The sequence below is a fragment of the Ambystoma mexicanum genome, chromosome 4p (assembly GCF_040938575.1).
Source record: "Ambystoma mexicanum isolate Mex_15411 chromosome 4p, UKY_AmexF1_1, whole genome shotgun sequence".
NCBI lineage: Eukaryota > Metazoa > Chordata > Amphibia > Caudata > Ambystomatidae > Ambystoma > Ambystoma mexicanum.
In genome coordinates this window covers 141,201,600-141,222,494 of record NC_090927.1, presented here as the reverse complement: position 1 = coordinate 141,222,494, position 20,895 = coordinate 141,201,600, and the positions used below count along the sequence as shown (strand labels likewise).

Sequence of the window (20,895 nt, the reverse complement as noted above, 5' to 3'; positions counted from 1 at the left end):
ATCCATGAAAACCTGCCGGCTTCCGCGTAGAAGAACAGGAGCCAGGATGCACATGTGCGCAAGAACCAGAGTGCTCCAGCCGGTGTCTCCAATGGGCCATGAAAGGCTGGGGAAGCAAAACTTCCCTCCCCACCCCCAGCCTTGCATGGTCCATTGGAAATGTGTGCTGGAGTACTAAACTATTAAAGGGAAATGGTTTTGCTTTGACAGTTTAAGCCAGCCCAAAAGCACTACGTGTTTCCACTGGACTGGCGTGGCTCATCCATGATGAGCAAGGGTATTGTGGGGTTTGATCCCTCTCACCCATTATGTACGAGCCACCCTGATGCTGGGACCATTTATGGGTAGCTTCTGTGCGGTCGTCCTGCAAAATCTTAATCTACTGCACGCCTCACTGTAGTGTTGCTCTGGTCTAGATCAGTGGTGGGTCGCACCACTCCACCTCAGCACAGTCTTGGCCTGTCCGTGGTCCCCTCCACACGTTGTTCCTCTTGTGGAACACTCCTTTGTTGACTGGCTGCACAGTCCTGCCCCTCAAGCTATCTGGGTCCTCTTAGTCTGGTTCCTCTGTCATCGTGGCACCTTCACCGCCGCCGCTTCTGATTCTGGCTGTTGGTTGACCATCTTGGTGATACAGACTTGTCACCTTCATCTGTCTGGATTGTTGCTGGTGAAGGGTTCATACCCCTGTGTCCCTGTCCTGTAAATGAAGCACTGCAATTACTTGGTTCTCCTACCACATCCGAAATTAATCCTTAGCGAATAGTACTGTAAGTATTTGTCACTGGGTTATGATATATTGCGTCTGATAGTCTTTAGGGGACCCCTGAATCCGTAAGTAGTGGATTTTGCAGGCCGCCTGTACTGTAGATCGTCATTGACTTCTAGTGGCCCACTTCCTGCTGATTATCCATACTTCTCCGGCTTGCTGGGTTTCAAACCTGGAACTACAGAGGGGTTGGGGGTGGAGTGTATGTGTGGCGCTTTCTGCTAAATCCATTATTTTTGCTAGGGTTCCTGCCATGTCCAGGACTTTGTCCTGGCAACGCTTCCAGTCACAGCTAACCACTCTCCTGACGTCTTTTTTGGTGACAAAGTTGACTTTATTGGCATAAAGCTCTGGAGTCTCCATATGGTTGCCTGGCAGTTCAGGAGTTCTGGCCTGGGGCATTCCGTCCTCATCCTGAACTGCACTGTTTTCTCCAGTGGCTTTCTTCTACGTTGAGCCATATATTGGGCCTCCCTTTCGGTTTGGGTAAGGGGGTGGACCAATCGGTCTACTTCGGATAGCTAATGTTATCAGGGTCGAACATATCTCCCATGTCATTCCCTTCTTCCAGAGCAACCTTGGGTAGCTGTACCTTTTTGGGTTCATTGACGGACTTGCTGCTAACTATTATGCTGTCATCGCCCACCTCTTCATCAGAATGGAGATCCTCTCCATCTCCCACCTCACCATCGGAGGTATCCTCTCCTTCACTGGCTGCCCCTGTATTTTTCACCACTGGGGTAAGGTGGAAGCGGTTCGGCACTGCCGTCTCCCCAGAAAAGCATTGTTTTACTTTGCAAAGGGATCGGATACCTTCTGGGCGCCAACCACTTGGCACGGGGCAGTAAAAAGTGGGGGGATCTTCCGGGCCTTATCCTCCCCCTTGGACACAACCTTCGTCTTGGGTCATTTACCTGAGGTACCCGCACCTGGACTTAGCTCTCTTTCTTGGAGCCATGCCTTTTTGAGCCAAGAGGGATTCAAATGCCTGTAGGCGCTCTTGGATAGGCTGCACCCCTTGTGATATAGCCATGACCAGTGAATCCCCCAGGACCTTCTTAAAACTTAATGACAGTTCCCTGTCTATCTCCTGTTCCTCATCACTTTACTCTGAGGTGGTGCTTTCATACTCCATCACACTGTAATTACCACTGATCGTGTGAGAGAAATGTAGGCTGTGAGCTGGCTAATAATTGTTATGCCTTCAATTTGCATGGACGAAGCAGGCTGCTTTCTACATTAAGAGCAGCACCTCACGCTCGTTTTGACCTAAATCTCTCTGTGGACAGCAACTCTTAACAGTAAATGCGCAGTGCATGGTACACATTCTGCTCTCTGTGGCGAGATTAAATTGTGTGCTGTAACTGATGCCGACACGCTAGACACGCCATCCACAGCAAGCGCTGCGTGCCTGCACCCGAAACGCAATGTCCTTTCCTCTGAAGAGACTGAAGATTCGGAAAGGACCCTGTTCGTCCCACATAGATAGCAGCCGGGTCCTGGGGAGCGCCACTGACAACCCGGCGCGAGCCGGATGGCTCGTGGTCTTGGTGTGTTCCCAGGAGGCCCCCGCTGCCCCGCAGGTTCCCAGAGTTTGCGGTTACCACCACCTGTAATCCAAAGTGTGAGCCAAATGCCTTCCACCATTGGTAGTCCATAGGGGTTGCTGCACGCCCGTGCTGTAATAAAAATACACTGGGAAGACAATCGGCAACGCTCGAATTCAGAGCTGTGCTGCGCGCACGTTACGAATAACGAAATGCATTTCAAACGTTAACACCCATGTGAAAAATCTTTAACTAAATACCCTTAACAAATATAAACGTTATAGGGCAATGATAGGGTGACTTATCTGCTTGGAAGAGCAACAAAGAATGAGGAAGAGGCACAGACAGCACATGAACTAAGGAGTGTGCTGGTTAATGACTGGTTGAAGTAAAATGGACCAGGGCTGTCACAGGGTGAGGTGAGGCCCGGGGCAAAACATTTGGTGAGGCCCCTTCATTTTTTGCACTTGCCCAGTGGCACTGTAAATAAGTTAAGGCGAGAAATCTCTACAGCTAACGTCGAGCGGGAGGGATCGTTATCAGTATATTAAGTTATGACAAAAGGACCGAGGTCCGTGGCAAGTATAGCAATGTCTCTCTAGGAGCTCCGCGAAAGGCGACCAAAAACTGGGCGGAAAAAAACAATCTGAGGGACCTCGACGCGTGAGGGATTGTGGGTACAACGCACGTCACTATAGGGATAGTGTTACAGACACGCCTTGTCGACGTCCCCTTTTCGACTACGAAAAACAAAATGCAATACTCCGCAGTGACCACTGGATGTCGGACCTATGCACAGCATGTGAATCTAAGCAGATACAACCATCAGAAATGCTTTTACGGTAAGTAATGCATTGTCATACTTATGACTGCAAATCAACTAAAGTAAAGCCATGTTTCTAGGCTGCTGCTGCTTTGGTCCTCGATGGTCTGGGGACTCCTGACAGTGATAGACTCCTGTGGACAGAGGCCTGGCCTGGCCTCTTGTATTGTTACTTCTCCAGCATGGGGTCTGGCATGGATTCACATGCTCATGAATATTCCCCGTCGTCAGGCTGGGAATCCTCGGTAAAGAAAAAATCAGTATCAGTTTCGTTTCTGATCTGTCTTTCGTAGTAGTAACCAATCACTGATCTCTGCGTCATACTGACCACAGCCAATGACTGCCCTCTACCTAAGCCCCGCTTCTGGCAGCCATCTTCAGATTTTTACCGCATGTTCAAGTGTTGGGATCCTCGTGCTATTGCTCTCGAGCGTTAGTGCTATTTTTTCACGTTTTTTCTCAAAAAACTTCTATTTTTCAGTCAAAAGAGCCTCACGCTCCGGTTCTTCATCCGATCAACGGGGACCCGTGTCGGATTCGTCTACGCCCCTCAAGGGTGAAGATTTCGTCGAGCCACGCTTTTGGAGGACTCCAGAAGTTTCTCAGGCCCATCTCGGACATGGCCCAGGAGAAGGGAAGCTCGGCGCCCGGAAAGTTGTTCAGGGTCTGCCCTGGATGCCAGCTTCAGAATGTCTTTAAGGAGGACGAACACTCCCTTTGTCTTTACTGCCTACATGAGGACAGGACGCACGTGGAGAAGGACTGTGTGTTTTGCGGCAATATGTCGGAGCGGACCATGAAGGACCGCCATCAACGTCTCGCCAACTGGCTGGAAGGGAAGAGCCCGTCAGGCGAGAAGAAGAAGTCCGAGCGGTCTTCTAAGACCTTTGAGGATGCCCCGGCGACGGGGGTCCAACACGAGGCCAAGCACCGCGAGTCCGCTGGCACCGGGAGCGCCGAACGGTTGGGCTCTACGGGCGCATCCTCCCCGGCTCCATCAACCACGAGCCAACGCACTGGTTCGGGTAAGAGGAAGGCTGAGCACCCGGCGAAGCTCCTGGAGAGACCCCGGTCGAGCTCGAAGGCCCCATCGGAGGGGGAGCGAGGCAGTGACCCTCCCCCCAAGGAGAAGGCGGTGAGCGCACCTAAGGTGGTGAAAGCCTTAATCCATCCGGCCAAGGCCTCTATCGAGACAGTCGTGGCAGCCCTGGCTTAGCCTGTGGAGGCTACACCAGTGGTGGCGACCTCGGGGCTCAGTCTCCCTGCCACCCCGGAGGGAGTCCTCTTTTATGCCCATCGACAGGACCCCTGTGAAACCTCCGAGGGAGAAGAAAAAGGGGGGGGCAGGAGGTTGTCGTGGATTCGGCCTCAACCTCTGAGGAAGAGCTGATCGAAGTCTTAAGCCACGGCGTTAGCGTGGAAGAAGACCAGCCCGTCGGGATGGACCCCGACGTAGGAGACGGCGATAACGTCGAGGGTGCCGACGGGGCCCCTGACCGCCCGTCCGACTGCCCTCAATCAGTGCCGTAAGACAACTCTGCAGCCATTTTGTTGGCTATACAGTCCTTCTGCTCGGAGATAAGGACGAGACTGCCGTTACCACCAGCGGAGGAACCGCTCCCGACGGGTGACCCGGAGCCAGGCCCTTCTGGGAGCCCTCCCCCTAAGAGAAGAAGGATTCATCCTCCACCTCCTTTTCAGCCATCGCGCCCTGTTCAGCCCTCCTCCCCGTCCACGACTCGTGGGGATGATACAGGGACAGACACGGCCGCGACGGGTACGGACGACGAGGTTTACGACGAGGATCTGCCGTCGTCACCTCCCACCCGGGCTTCCCCGCCCGACGAGATTGGATCGTTTCACTCCATGATCGCCAGGGCATCCGAGCTTTTCCAGCTCTGCCCGGAAGAGAAGGACGGTTTCCTTTATCAACGGCGCAAGGCCAAGAGGAAGACGGTCCTCTCTGTACCTCTACTGGACGATATTTGGGATGAGGGCCTCGCCCTCCTCAAGAACCCATCCACGACGCCGGCTAGAAGGGATCGGTACGAGAAGAAGTACCGGGTCCCGGACGCGGCCCCCTTGTGCCTTTGGGCACAGCCGACCCCGGACTCGGTCGTCTCCGCGGCGGCCAGGAAGAAAGCGGGGGGGGGGGGGGCGCGGCCTCTACGTCGACCTCCCCGCTGGACGGCGAGGGAAAGAAATTAGGGACGCAGAGTCATCTCGTCTGCAGCGACGACGATTAAGGCGGCCAACGCCTTGGCTATCGTAGCCCGCTATGACAGGGAGTTGTGGTACAAACTGGCCCCCCTGCTGGACTTCCTACCGGACGACAAGAGGGCGGAAGCCCTAGAGATCTTGCAGGAAGGAGAGGTGGCGTCGGACATCGCTGACACTGGATTTCGCCAGTTGGGCAACGGCGTGTGCCTTAGGCGGCGTGGATGGCTCAAGGCTACTGACTTCCGTCAGGACGTGCAGACCAGAGTCTTGGACATGCCGTTCGACGGAAACAACCTGTTTGGGAAAACATTGGACGATTCCCTTCAAGCCATCAAGGCAGACACGGAGACGGCCCGGGCTCTTGGGGTTCTCCAGCAACGGCGGCCGCCCTTTCGGAGCGGCGGAGGCAAACAGGGTGCGTCCAAAGGTTCCGGCGGCGGTTTTTCCACCTACCGTCAAGCGGCCCGTTCGTCGTCGCAGGAAGCTTACAGGGGACGAGGCAAGTCGGGCGGACCCCGCCGTCGTCGCCAAGGAGGACAAGGTGGCAAAGCCTCGTCGAAGCAGGACTGAACCGGCCGTGGGTTGGGCCCCCACCGAAGCACCCCGTTGGGAGGCCGGCTGGCGAGCATCTCCACCGACCGTTGGGTGCTGGACGCCCTAGCTCAGGGTCACGCGCTCGAGTTTCTAAAGAGGTGCCCGCGCGTCCCCCCTGTGGCCAGGAAAGAACATCACGTCCCTCAACTTCTCTTGGAGGTTAAAGGCGATGCTCAAGAAGGGCGCCATCGAGCTCGTCCCAAAGAGGCTTCGGGGCTCCGGAGTTTACTCAAGATACTTCCTCGTGAAGAAGAAGACGGGAGGATGGCATCCCATCCTGGACCTACGACGACTGAACAAATTCATCAAGGCACAGAAGTTCCGGATGGTCACCCTCCAACACGTTCTGGGTCAGCTGGAGGAGGGCGATTTCCTGTCGTCGTTGGATTTGGAGGATGCCTACCTCCATATTCCCATTCTAAAGGGACACCGAAAGTTTCTCAGGTTCGTGGTCCAAGGGCGTCACTACCAGTTCAGCGCCCTTCCCTTCGGACTGAGGTCGGCACCCAGGGTGTTCACCAAGTGCCTCGCACCGGTGGCGGCCAGCTGCGCCGAGAGGGGATCCACGTCTACCCCTACCTGGACGACTGGCTCATCCGAGCGAAGACGAAGGAGCTCGCCGTGGAGCACACGGCAAGGACCGTCCAACTTCTCACGGACCTGGGATTCTCCATAAACTACGCCAAGTCCCACCTGGTGCCCGCGCAAGTCGCACTGTTTCTGGGAGCGAAGCTAGACAGTGTCGCTTCTGGCCTCTCCGTTGGAGGAAAGGACGAGGGCCATCTTGGGCAAGGTGCAGCGGATGCTGGTTGCGGACGCGGCCAGAGTGAGGTCCATCAAGTCCCTCCTCGGAATGATGTCTTCTTGCATTTACCTCATCCGCCTGTGCAGGCTCCGGATGCGCCCGTTGCAGGAGTTCCTGGACGCGCGCTGGATCCAGACGACGGGCAGCTTCGAGGAGAGGATCACACTCGATGAGAGTTTCCGACGAGCGATCCGGTGGTGGGGCACCCGCGCGCATCTGACGGCAGGCATGGACTTCCAGACCCCCGGCCACCAGGAGACCGTGACCACGGATGCCTCCCTGGAAGGGTGGGGAGCGCACACTGAAAATCTGCACGCGAGAGGCCTTTGGCTCCCGACAGAGAAGTCTCTCCATATCAACGTCCTGGAGCTCCGTGCAGTGTTTTGGGCCCTCAGGTCCTTTCTTCCGTCCCTCAAGGGCAAGGTGGTGAGGATCTTCACCGACAACACCACTACCATGTTCTACAACCGGAAACAGGGCGGAACCAGGTCCCCAGCCCTGTCCGTGGAGGTGCAGGATCTGTGGCATTGGGCTGTCGCCCAAGGGATGTTTCTGGTGCCATTTCATCTGGCAGGGATAAAAAACACCATCGCTGGCTCACTCAGCAGGGAGCTGCGCTCGTGCCACGAGTGGGAACTACGACAGGATCTAGTGGACCGCCTCCTCCGACGGTGGGGCACACCCCAGATCGATCTGTTCGCGACGGCGACAAACTCCAAGTGCCAGAGGTTCGCCAGCAGGTTTCCCCAGCCGAGGAGCATGGGCGATGCTTTCTCGTTCCCCTGGGAGGGCCTGTTTCTATACGCGTTTCCTCCATTGCCATTGCTGATCTGGCTCATCAACCAGCTTAAGAGGTCACGGTGCAGGATGATCCTCGTCGCACCTGCGTGGCCGAGGCAGATATGGTTCCCGGACCTTCTGGACTTGTCAGCGTCCCCGTCAATCAAGCTGCCAGTGGACGCGGATCTTCTCTCCAGGGAAGGAGGCGCCATCCTCCATCATGACCCGAAGTCGCTGAACTTGCAGGCCTGGCTCCTGCAGCGTTAGAGTTTGGAGGATACGACATACCGGCCGACTGCAGAGAGGTTCTTGCAAAGGCCAGGGCGTCCTCAACTCTTAAATGCTACGGACACAAATGGAAGAGGTTCTCTGTCTGGTGCCACGCACAGAAGATTAACCCTCTACGGATTACGGCTCCCCAAGTACTGCCGTACCTACTGACGCTGGCCAAAGCTGGACTGGCGCACGCGTCCATCAAGATTCATCTTGCTGCGATCTCCCGATATACCAGAACCACGGGGTGGACGTCTTTGTGGTCTCATCGTCTGGTGAAAGAGTTCATGAAGGGACTGTTCAAATCGTTCCCGCCGGTGAAGGCTCCGGCCCCGGCGTGGGAGTTCAACGTGGTGCTGACCAAGCTCATGGGACCTCCGTTCGAGCCTCTGCACTCGGCTCCGTTGAAGTTCTTGTCGTGGAAAACAGCGTTTCTTGTGGCCATCACCTCCGCACGATGGGTGGGAGAGATCCAGGCCCTTTCCTGCAAGGCCCCGTACTTGACTTTTCACGACACGAGGGTAGTGCTCAGGACGCACCCCTCCTTCATGCCCAAGGTGCCGTCGGACTTCCACCTCTACGAACCCTTGGTGTTGCCTGTTTTCTTCCCGTCACCTTCGTCGCCGGCTGAAAGGACTTTGCACTCGCTGGATGTGGCTAGAGCGCTGAAGTTCTACGTGGACCGCACGAAGGGTTTTCGGAAGACGTCACAACTCTTTGTGAACTTTGGACCTGTCAATCAGGGGAAGGCTCTCTCGAAGGCTTTCATTTCCAGATGGCTCTCCGGCTGTATCATGTACTGTCATCGGTTGGAAAACCGACCGCTGCCTGGCCGCCCAAGAGCCCATTCCACCAGAGCGATCGCAGTTACCACGGCGTTCCTATCTGGTGTGCCCTTGCTGGACATCTGCAGGGCTGCTACGTGGAGGTCGATTCACACCTTCACGAAATTCTACTGCGTCGATCGGGATTCCAGGGAGGAGTCCAGGGTCGGCCAAGCAGTGCTGCGCAACCTGTTCGCCTAAGGTGAGCCTGGTGAGGAGGTAAGAATTGCTTAATGTTGAGTTTGATGTAATGCTTAATGTTGAGCCTTTGCCACCTCCCGTTGTTGTGCATGTGTGTACTGCTATGTATTCTTTATTCATGAGCATGTGAATCCATGCCAGACCCCATGCTGGAGAAGGAACAAGTTACTTACCTGTAACTGTTGTTCTCCAGCATGGGTCTGGCATGGATTCACATGCGAACCCTCCCGCCTACCCCTCTGCGGCTCTTCACTTGGTCATACTGCCACTTCACGTGCTACCAAATCTGAAGATGGCTGCCAGAGGCGGGGCTTAGGTAGAGGTCAGTCATTGGCTGTGGTCAGTATGACGCAGAGATCAGTGATTGGTTACTACTACGAAAGACAGATCAGAAACGAAACTGATACTGATTTTTTCTTTACCGAGGATTCCCAGCCTGACGACGGGGAATATTCATGAGCATGTGAATCCATGCCAGACCCATGCTGGAGAACAACAGTTACAGGTAAGTAACTTGTTCCTTCAGCCAAACATTTGTTTACAGGCTTTCACATCAATGGAAAGATTCAGTTTGCACCATCTGAGTTTGAGTCTTCCTATCTATTCTTTACTAGCAGCTCCTTCTTAAAGCTGGGAGTTCCCCAGAAAGTTTCAGACTTGAATCTTTTAATGGATCATAGAGCCAGAATGTCCAGGGCATGCTTCCAGTTCATAGATTGTGGCATTGAGGATTGGACCTGGGTAGCAATCATGGGGATGTGTCATTGAGGGTTTGTGAATGGGCATCTAACGTTCTCTACCTGATGGGTCTTGGGGTAATGGCACAGCTCAGGGCTCCCTTAGTGCTAGGCAGAATTATATGCAGTACTCTTTGGGAACACCACACACAATTAAGACTACAAGTGACAGTACAAATTCACCTTTGTGAATAGCCTGTACTACACAGTTAAAGTGGTAACGATGGCTGAGCAGCCACACTTATCTCAAGAGCAAGTGAGCAGTATCAAATAGTTACACAAAGGACAGCAATTACTATGATTCAAACAAACACAGACTCAAGGTATCCAAGTAAAAGAATATACATGCATTTACTCTTTAGTTATATAACATTTCACTATCATAAAGCAGTTTAAAAATCACAATCTTAATACACCACACCACTCCCAATAAGTTCCAGATAAGTTAAGCTCACAAAATGAAGTGGGAGCAAAATGGCACTCCAGCAATTTAAAAGGGAGGGAAAGACAAAGTTAATAGAAATTGAACCACACCAACAGGTAAGTACTCAGGGCAATTGAGCAAGAGGAATTACAGTGATAGAATCGGGTCGAAAAGGCTTAGGGCCAAAGTCAATGGGTCAAAAGTCTTTTGCTCAAGATCACACGGTTCAGGGTAGTTTGCGGTAAAGTTCAGGCCACGGATTCCGGACAAGGTTGGTTGGTAGAAAAGTTAGTTCAAAGAGAAGAGAAGGACAAACCCTCGGAGAAAGATTTCACATACTTTCGCCACGGTTTAACGAAACGAACAACCGGATTTGCACAGTACCTTTAAAACAGAGAAGCTGCAGCTGAGGCGGACATTCCTGGTAGTTCCTGCAGGCTCACGGTTCCTGAAGAGACTGTTGGACTGACGAGAAGTAAGAAGACTGGAGGGTCCTGCACTACCCAGGGAAGAAACACGCAGCAGAACGAAACAGCGAATAAAAGGTGCGCTCCTTTTAAAACCCAAGCAGGGTCCGACCATCCTGGCTATCCGGCCCACTGTAGCTCTGTACAGCGAATTCGACCAGAGGAGCGGTCCTAGCTTGCAGTTTGGGCGAACTGGTTGGTCCCACCAGCTCAAGGAGAGAAGTTTCCTGGAGGATCTTCTCTGTTGACGGATTCTGAAGATTTGGACCTGCAGCAGGGCTTCACCGGGCGGTTCAGTCATTGTAGGGGTCCTCTTCCATCAGCTCCTCGTTGGTTCTTTTGTTCCAGTGGCGACTCTGCCTTTCCAGTCCCAGAGACCTGCTTTTTATGCAGTTTTCCCCCATTCACACAGCCTGGCTGTCAATCACACAGCAGGGTGGCTGTCCTGGCAAGGACAGTCACCCAGCCAATCAAACAGGAGTGTGACTTGGGTTACCAAGGGAACCCATTGCAGGGGTCCTAAGACCTCTCCCTCACATCCTGCCTACCCAGAATTTCAGGCGCCTTAAGGAGGGCTTCTATGAAAAAGCCTGCAAAAAGACGGCGAACAAAGGGACCAAACCTGGTTTGGCGCACAGAGTAAAACACGTGAAAGAATTTAACAAAAAAAAATGGCGACTAAACCCAGCCGGAGCCGAAATAAAATATATTTGGTCAAGCGGGTTTAAGTTCGAGGCTAATAAAATAGCCTAAAACAATACCATGGTTATATAAGATAACTGCGGTATGAAAAATATGGTAGTTACCACTGCCACCAGCCCAGTCTTGATGAAAAGGGAGCAAAACAGTGCTCCAAGAGAAACCGACAAAAAGGGATAAGAATTAACCCTTTCCAGTACTCCATGGTTGTACTGGGTCTGTGATTTAAAGAGACTACATAAAGTTAATGGCAACTTTACATGTTTCTGGGAGACAGTAGTCAGTCCCAGAACAAATGAGTCAGTGGGAAGTCTAAAAGACAACCCTGTGTCACTGCACTGAAGGTGCTGTGTAACGCACATAAAAATGATGCTCATGGGGTAGGTGAGGCTCCAGAGCCCAAGATCACACAAATGGTAAAAACACACAGCAAAACACATGTAAGAGTGGGAAAAAGGCTCACACTCTTACCAGGTGAAAAAAATAAATCCTAGAAATCCAGCAAAGCTGCTGAGGGACTCACTAGGTAAGGGAAATTAGCCATTCTGGAGAATTCTCTCCAACACTTAGTCGCTCTTATTTTAAAGTAGGTCTTCCTTTTTTGCAGTTTGTTGGAGGCCATTATTGCTGTATGTAGGTGGGGGATTCGAAGTCAATGTTTCATGTAAACCAGACATCCAGGGTGTGGCCATCTGTGTATGGGTTTTTGAACACACACTGATCTAACATGTGAAATTAAACACCTTTGTGCCACGCCTCCCCCCAAGACCCAGGTAATGGATGCTTCTACCCTTAACCACAGCGTACAAAAAAACATTCCTCAGGGATGTAACCAGCAGGCTAGAAAAACCAATACCACCCAGGGTAGGGTTGGGAGCGGTAGGGTGATGGTGTATCCCTAAACAAAGGCCAATAGTCTGATTGATCTGCTTGGAACAGCAGCTAATTCCTCCAATAATCTTCTCCGTCTGTGTAATTGCTTTTATATTAATCCCATACTCTATGGTAACACCCCCTGCAGAGAGTCCAGTGAATGTGCGCTTCTAGCTGTAGCTACCTCTGGAGTGTGACTGTCTACATCGGGCAGATGAATGTTTCCCAGGAGCGTTAGACACCTACAATACCTTCTTAATGAAAGGTAGTATGTAGCTGCTTTCCTTGTTCCGTTGCAGCTTGTCCAATGTGTGTAAAGCAGGACTCGAGTCCTAAAATAGCGAAAAATGACCAATTTTTGCATATGATGGCATTACCTGGTATGTGAGTGGTGCTCTCTGGGGCAACATGAAAATGGCCTGGCAGGGTTGAAGCGTGCCTGACAATTTTTCGGGGTAGTGTAAACCTGCCATTGCAATATGTGCTTGACAGTGGCAATGTGAAACTGGCATGGCAGATATTGGACGTAAAACTTGAATTTGGAACTCCAATGTGTGCTAATCTGTGAAATTATGAAACTGGCATGGCAATGTTGCAACTGGCAGATCTCTGGCATCAGCTTGATGAATTGTAGTATTAGCAGAGCCCTTGATGGGCTTTTAGGTTTTATGCATACTCGATCAGAAGGGCCTGAAAAACTTAAATCTTAATGAGAAAATTCTGCTCTAAACAAATATTTGGGCTCAATTTTTTTCAATATTTTCTGAAGAGGGAGCCCTCTTCCCCCACATCTCAATCCTAACCTGTTATCAAGTGTAGGCAGTGAAAGCCAAATGCCGAGGCACAAGGATATGCAGAGAGTATATTTTCTGTTAGTGGCTTTTATAGCCCTTACGTTGCCCTGAAGCAGCCTCAAAGCGCTAACGATAAAGATTAGAGCGGGAAGGGGAGTCGAATTTTACTGCACATAGGCAAAATATGTACACACACAGGAAATTACAAACACTTTTGGCCCATTTACAAGTTTGGTAAAAATGCTAGCCTCACAGACTGCGCTCATGCAAACATGATATGCGACAATGTATTGATTCCATACACTGTTATCTCAACAATAAGAATTGCTCTTATAAAATGATTGCTGTATCAATAATTATTATTGTCTTTATGCCCTATAGACGGCCGAGTCAGGTTGAAACAGGTGTTGGCGTGACAAAGTTCTTTTCATGAATGTATAATTGACTTTTGATGAGATAATGTATGGAATCAATACAATTGCCTATTGTTGTATCTAAATACAGGCACCTTATTTTACATACTCACAAAGTGTTTCTCATACTTATTTTCTAATCCAAAATCTTACCAATTAATACGACATTGTCGCATATCATGTTTGCATGAGCGCAGTCTGAGGCTAGCATTTTTTCCAAACACAGTTTCCATATAGGTGATAGTGGAAAATCACCAGCCTAACCACAAGGATGCAGCCGCCCCTATACTGCACTTATCAACCAAGGTTCTTTTTACGTTAGCGGTGCGCATCTACAACCTCCCCAGGGACACTTTTTCCACAAAACATAATATTCTATTTACAAGTTTGACTGTATTTTCAGAGGAAATAGACCCACATTTAAATACCATTACTGCCTCAATTGTGGAAAATCTGCGAGATTACAAATTGTGGGTTGGCTGTTTTAATTGGCAGTGGGGGCCTGAGTTACCTCCAGCTCTTGGCTGGAGGTAAATGAGGTAACCCTCACCAGCAAACTTGTCATTTGCCGGTCCGGGGAAAAGTGCGGGTCATGGAATTACAGCACTTTTACCAGCACTTTTCCCGGACCGGCAAACTTATGACCCCCATAGACTCGTCTATGGATGAAGGCAATACACAGAGATAGAAAAATCTCTGCATGCATGCACAGACAAGTGACAGATTCGAGGATACAACATAAACACACGGGTAAACACACTGCCACGCTGACACTTGAACATACAAGCAATCAGGCGCATGCATATACAGGCGTGCAGGGTAGCCAGATACATGAATACACAAGCACCCAGTCACTAACCTGCTGCATGCAGTGCACCTGCATGCATGCGGACACACACCTACATGACCCTAACATCACTTACATACTGATCTGCAGACACATGAGAGAACACAGGCGTGCACACAGCCTCTTAATAGCCGGCCTCCCCCGATGGCCCCATGCTCCAGTACAAAGCACGATGAACAGGCTGACATCAGCTGACTTCTTGCTCTTGTTTTGATGAACTATGTGCGATTGAGATCATGGGTGGGGTGGAGGAGTCAGACTGACTGATGGGGGAGGGGAGATGAAGAGGGACATGGCCCATGCCCTGGCGAGTATAGGAGGCCAGGAACTATTGTCAGTGGCCAGCTCCGAGCTAAAATGCTGTATTCGCATTGCAAGTCAGATACGCATTGATAAAGTTCGAATTTACAGCAGATGAGGTCAGACTGACAGCGGCCTCACCTCGACCTGGTCCTGGACCTTGACTCGCCTGGTTGGTCAAGGCGCGGGTGTGGTCTGTCCAGGACTCCTGCTGGCACACTGGTTCTCCTCCTCCTTTCTGTCTTGGTGCGTGGCTGAGAGGCCCTCTGCAGCCCAGCACCAGTCCTGTCTGCAGCACCTGTTGTCAGCTAGCGTGTCAGGGCAGCAGGGTCAGAGGAAAATATAGGGGCGGCCCGGCGCCGGGCAGTGTGAGGGCTGGGCTGGTGGCGGCTCCGAGTCTCGCGGCGCCGCATTTTCATTGGCCATTGTTGCTTTCAACTTTGCAAAGTGGCTTGCAACAAATGTGTTGCTAGCTTCCAATGCAAAGTTGAAAGCAACTTTCAGGTGCACGTCACTTGCCCAGCCCTGCAGGCAGCCTGGCTCTAGGCTCCTCTAACAGCCCAGGAGGCCAGGTGTGAATCTTCTCACACGTCTTTGCAATTGCAAAGAAACACTCTGTCACACGCTGATCCACGGCAGGCAGCCGCAAGGCCAGGCCAGCCAGCCTGTTTTTCTGTGTGATTCACACCTTGGAAATAAATAAGTCTTCAGTGCACCTTTTGGGACAGACCCACACAAATCTTTCTTTTCTCTCGTGCATGACACCTGACACACACGCAGCTGCGCGAGGCCCGGGGCAGTTTGCCCCTCCCCTCCCCCCTTGTGACGGCCCTGAAATGGACACAAAATTACAGGACACTGTGGACTTCTAGGGATTTGTAGTCCCATGTAGGGGACCTTTAGTTTAATTGGTTGTTTTACTGTTTTGAAAAAAAAAAGAAACGTGTAAAACAAAAGTGAAGATTTAAAAAGCTGCTGTCGAGAGTAGCATTAAAGAATTTAAGCCTAATGCTTGACTCTGTGTTTTTAATACGATCAAGACTCCCTGTGCTATAGCAGGGGTAATCTTCATTGTGTGTGATAAGTATTGTTTGTGATGGAGCGGGGGTGGGGAGCGTGTTTGTTTGTGTGAGCGTGTTAGTGTGTCCGTGGTGGAGGTGGGTACAGGAGGGGAATGAGAGGGGGGGGGGGGTTTGAGGGGAAATCGCTCTGATTTTCAGGAAATACCACCAGCCCGGGAGAGGTGGGGATCGGATTCACGGGGTCAGGGTCATGGAGGTGTCATATTTCCACATAAAGAAGGCTGCACAAAATCTGCTGAAAATGAACCGTTCTTTTTTTTATTTTATTTTTTTTCGCTCTTCAACATGCGGAAATATCACATACCAGATCTGGATTTTTGAGACCATTACCAAAGAAGTTGTGGAACTTGTAGCAGCATTCTTGCTAGAGAGGACTATTTGGAGGTGCCTGCGGAATGCTCTTTGATTTTGAAGATTTAAGCAGGATTGTTAGTACTTGATATCTTGTTCGAATAATGGAGTTTAGTTTGTAGATTGGATCTTTTTCTTGTATGACTCATGTTTTTTAAAGGGTTTTTTATATATGTTCCCAGTTTCTGAAGTTTGAACTCCTCACACTTGAGGTTTTGACGCTTGGCAGTAAACGGGGGGGGGGGAGGGTCTTTTTTTTTTTTTTTTTTAGTAGCAGGTCCACATTGTATTTGGTACTGGAGCAATTTTCTCAAATTGAGTAGAGGCGAGTGATCACATGCATGTGGGATAAGGAGGGTAAACTATCTTGTATGAGATGGCGTGATTATTGATCGCGCTTGCATCAGAGAAAGAGTGAAACTCAGGGGCGGGATAGTTGGTGGTTTGGCTAGGTTCAATGGTTTTAAAGGCTAAGGAACTGTTTACTTTGTCAATGCATTATTATTAGGTGGAGAATCCTGAAACTTTGATCGGCTGCTTCTATGAACTTTACAGTGGGTTCATGCGTTCTGGGGTTGTGCACGATATTAGCGGTTGTTAGGGAGAATTCTCTGTTTAGGCCGAATTACCTAACCTAGTGAGTCCCACAGCAGCTTTGCTGGATTTCTGGAGTTTGTTTTTTCCATCCTGCCAAGAGTGAGACTCTTTTTCTCCCACTCTTGGACATGAGTGTGTGTAATTCCTTTGAATGTCAATGTGTTCTATGGGCTATGGGGTCTTTTACTCCATAGGGTCTCATATGTTTTGCTATGTGTGTTACACCGCACCCTCCGTGCCGTAACACTGGGGCGTCCTAGCGGACCTCCCTCATAGACTCCATACCCGGGGACTGACTACGGTCTCCCCGGGCATGTAAAGTCACCATTGGCTTTACTAGACCTAAATTTACTAACAGAACTAGTACAAACCATCCTATTGTGGACGTACTAGTAGGGGTAATTCGATTACTCCTGGGTCTGTTATTCGAGGGGGCACTGTCCCGTCCCCCCTCCTCGAGTTTTGGCTGGTGGCAGTGGAAACTACTTGTTATGTTCGACCCCGAATATAACCCTATGGGGTTCTTCCCATTGTTAGAGATTGATACTTTTTCTCGTTAATCTCTTACGTACCACCGGTCTACTTCTCTTAAATAAGTCTATCGGATGGTATTTTCTGCCAGAACTCGGTTTGTAAAATGGCGTCTGTGTTCGTCTCTGACTCCTAAACCAAAGGTCGAGCCCTTTGTTCCACTTTTGGCGGGCTTCTGTACAGAGACCCTCCAAAGTGGTGCCATTCTGTCTGGGTTACCACAGGGGTGTGGGAGGGGGTTTAGGCACCCTGGACCGAGTTGCCTTGCCAACTCCGGTCCCACTCTGGTGTGATTGGCCCAAGTGATGAGCCTCCCCGCTCACCACTTAGCGTGTGTTGATTGACAGCTAGGCTGAATGAATGGGGGTTTTCTGCAGGGCTTTTGGGACTGGATCTTCAGAAGTTGCCACAGGACCTAAGAATCCGACGAGGGTAAAGCTGAGCCGACCTGCAACGACACCTCCGGTGGAGCCTTGCTGAATCGAATCACAACTTCCAAACGACAGAGGAGATCTCCCTGCCGGAGAGTCTCTTCCCCTGACTGGTGGGAACAACCAGTCCCCTTTGCTTTTTCTTCGCCTCAGGACGCAGTGGTCGAATTGCCCGTACAGAGCACCTCGGCAACCGGATAGCCACTACCCCTGTACCGCGACCAAAAGGTGGTGCCTTGTGACGGAGCACTCCGCGGCTGGTCTCTTCCCTGGTGGTGTACCGGACTTCACTTTTCTTCGACGACGAGATCATCTCTACTCTTGGCAAAGACCCGACGTGCATCCACCACCAGGAACAACTGCCCCCGCCGGAGCTGCCCTCCACAATCAAGGTACTGTGTCTGCCTGGCTTCCCTTGTTGACGGATAGTGAGGTGTCTTAATCCTCGCCTCTCCATAGGGTCGCCTACTAACTACTCTCTAGCGTATTGTTCTGAACTGGTTCAATCTTCCAATAACAATTTGCTACACAGACTCGAACGCATTTCCACAAAGAGACTTTTTGGGACATATCGCCTTGCCTCTCTCCGCGTGGGCCTGGCCTCTGAACTTTATGATCTATTGTGGTTCTTGTCTTCTTGCCTTGCATTTTTCCCATGAAGTATTGAACTGTGATTTCGTAACCTACTTTTTTTCTCTCCCGTCCTAACGAATACTAGAGTGCCATCTAGGTGGCAGCATACACCTCTGTCTGCAAATAAGTGATGCTGGTAAAACCTAGACTTGTCGAATTATTGTTAGGGGGATTGATCTTTTGCTTCGTAGAGTAATTGTATTTGAATTGTTTGCCGTGATAGTGCCAGAGTGTTTTCGATAGATGTTCCGTTATAAATAAATACCTTTTATATCTTTACACTGAAGCCTTGTTGCGTGTTTGCTTGTCTTACTGTGAAGAATTGCCCTATGTTGTATACTCCACATACTGCCTAACTCTTCTTGAGGGAGGTCTGACTGCTCAGCCACAGCTACCAAGTGAATCTGTGTGGTACAGACTGCTACCAAGTGGGTTCACTGCCAAACACCTGTAGTCCTAAATCTTTTGCAGTTGTCCCAGAGGGAACTGCACAGGTTTCCGCCTAACAGCGGTCGATCACTAGTGCATACACTTTTAGAGCACTAGATCTATGGGGATCACAATATGTACAAATGTGCAGTTCGATGTGCTCACAGTAGGTGGCTTCCTAGTGCAACGGACGGGTTATTCAGGTGAACCTTAAATGGGTGAGATTCATGAATTCGTAACAAGGTTTTATCTGCTTAATTAAACATGGGTAAATATAGTGTGTTTTTTATAATGGTGCCAGGACCTTTAAATCCTGTCCAAGACATACGGATCCTCCTGCATCTAGGATGGGAGATTGCTCGCCAGTGTCCTCGGTTATTTGTGTTAAAAGCACGAGAACTTGTATTTCAGAGATGGAAGCCCGGGGCACAGAGCAGTTTGCCTTTCACACACATTTACTTTATAGAGCATTTGGGTGGTGTCCCATAAACAAAACATTGTCAATCATTAATAGCAAGGTGTCGACTGGGCCTTGATTGAAACCGATGTCCTGTGTTCTGAACTAGACATAGATTACCTTCGAACTGTAATCTGAGAAGAAGTGTCCAGAATGATTAACCTGAAGGAGTCGACCTAACGGTCGTGCCTTGCATTGATCTTCTTGATGCTGCAATAATCCACGATTTCATAACCTTATTTGAACAGTGGATTCCCTTTAAAACCATTTCAGAGGGTTACATTGAATGAACTTCAGTCAGTTATTGAACGCAAATATATGTTGTGCCAATCTTATTGGTGAATTCAATTTTGGCTGAAAGTAGCCCTGGCTCAACAAATCGGTATGGAAGCTTTAAGGAGTCGGCCAGTCGCTTTTTAGAGTGCAAGCTTTCAGAATAATAACACAGCTTGAATCTGCTAGAGATTGGTACATCTCTTTTTGTCTCGAGTGGATTTCATCTCGTACTCAAGGGGTGCAGGGCCAATCTGTGGTGGTCCACTGTACAGCAAAGTAGTCTATGTACTCTAGCTTCTCCTTCATATGTCCAGGGCTTTTGTTGCTGTATTGTAGTTTGACAGAAAAGAACAACTAACCCTCCACTCCCCCCTCCACCCTTGTCATACCTGGAAAGAAATGGACAGACCATCTCCTTTGGTTTGATGGACTTCTGAGTGTCACTTTCGCCTCATCCTAGTGCAGATTCCTCAGATGGGTATCTTGCTGTGGCCAACCATGCCCCTCTCCACCCTGGGGGCCGCAGCCCCATAAGTGAGAAAGGTGGGGGGAGTCGAGTTTAATGCATTGATGGTCATCTTGTAATTTTAGTCCCTCAAGCAGCAGAGGCTCATCTTTGTGGATCATTTCCCTGTAACTGATCCTGGTGTGCATGTTGTTTTTTTTGGTTTATTATTGGTCTATAGGTATTTGCAGGAATGAGTTCAGGGCTGCTGCTGGATAAGTATTCTAGTTCTGTTGGGTAAAACACTGTTTTGGGACCAGGTCTGAGGTCACAAGTTTTAAGCTGTCGATCTTGCCTGAGATACCTGTGTGCTTGTTTTTTTAAAATAACTTTATTGGCAAAGCAAGATGGGCAGAGGACCAAAGCTAGATTACTTAATTGACAATTCACACATTCAACTCTAGCGATCATCACCGCTTCCATGATCGATCAAACTGACCCCTGCTCCGTTCTCCTTGACAATTCCATCCATTCAGATCAGTCTCCAGATGCCCCTCCTAACTCCTTGGATTCACAAAAAGGCAAAATATTTAAATAGGTTAGGAAGTGCGTTTATTGGCATGTTACACGAATGCCAGCCAGACATTAACATATTTTGTAAATAATCCCACTGACAGAGCAGTGATTTGTTTCTGCCGCTTGAATCTCCAAAATTTGATCTACAGCATTTGGATTTTCGGACCTCCAGGGGTCTTCCAGTTTTGCACTATTGCGATCTTTGTCTCAACTAGAAGCTGAGTGATCAGGGCAGCCATGCTACCTCCCATCGGGTTCCATCTCTAGTAGCTCCCAAAAGCACTTCTAGTGGTAAGTGCTAGTAATGGCAGGCAAACGCCTGTGATTGATTGATTTAATCAGGAAGAGGTCATCCTTCCAAAAGTTTTGAGGGCCCCCACATGTCCACTACATATGAAAGTGTTCAAGTCTTATTACATCCCCTCCAACAAACGTTTGGGTGCGACTGATTCATTTTATTTAGCTTTTCTGGGGGCAAATGCCACCTATAGCGATACTTCGGTTGCCATTGCCTATTGCTGCATCTGGATGGAATGTTCACTCCTGCCTCCTTTTAATAGCGTTTTCTCAGCACTAGGTTTTTTGGCATTACTGGATCTCCTACATAATCTTCCGATAATGTCCTCAAAACTGTATTTTTCTGCAGTAAACCTGGGGAAGTTTGATAGCTAGGACTGTCTAGTTTCCTGTGAGTGTT

The 20,895-nt window shown here is 49.9% G+C and overlaps 1 protein-coding gene across 3 annotated transcripts in view; it reads left to right on the top strand.

Moving 5' to 3' along the window:
• SLC5A6 (solute carrier family 5 member 6) overlaps positions 1–20,895 on the top strand; it is a 1,144,170-nt gene that overhangs the window by 265,671 nt on the left and 857,604 nt on the right. The window lies entirely within an intron of this gene.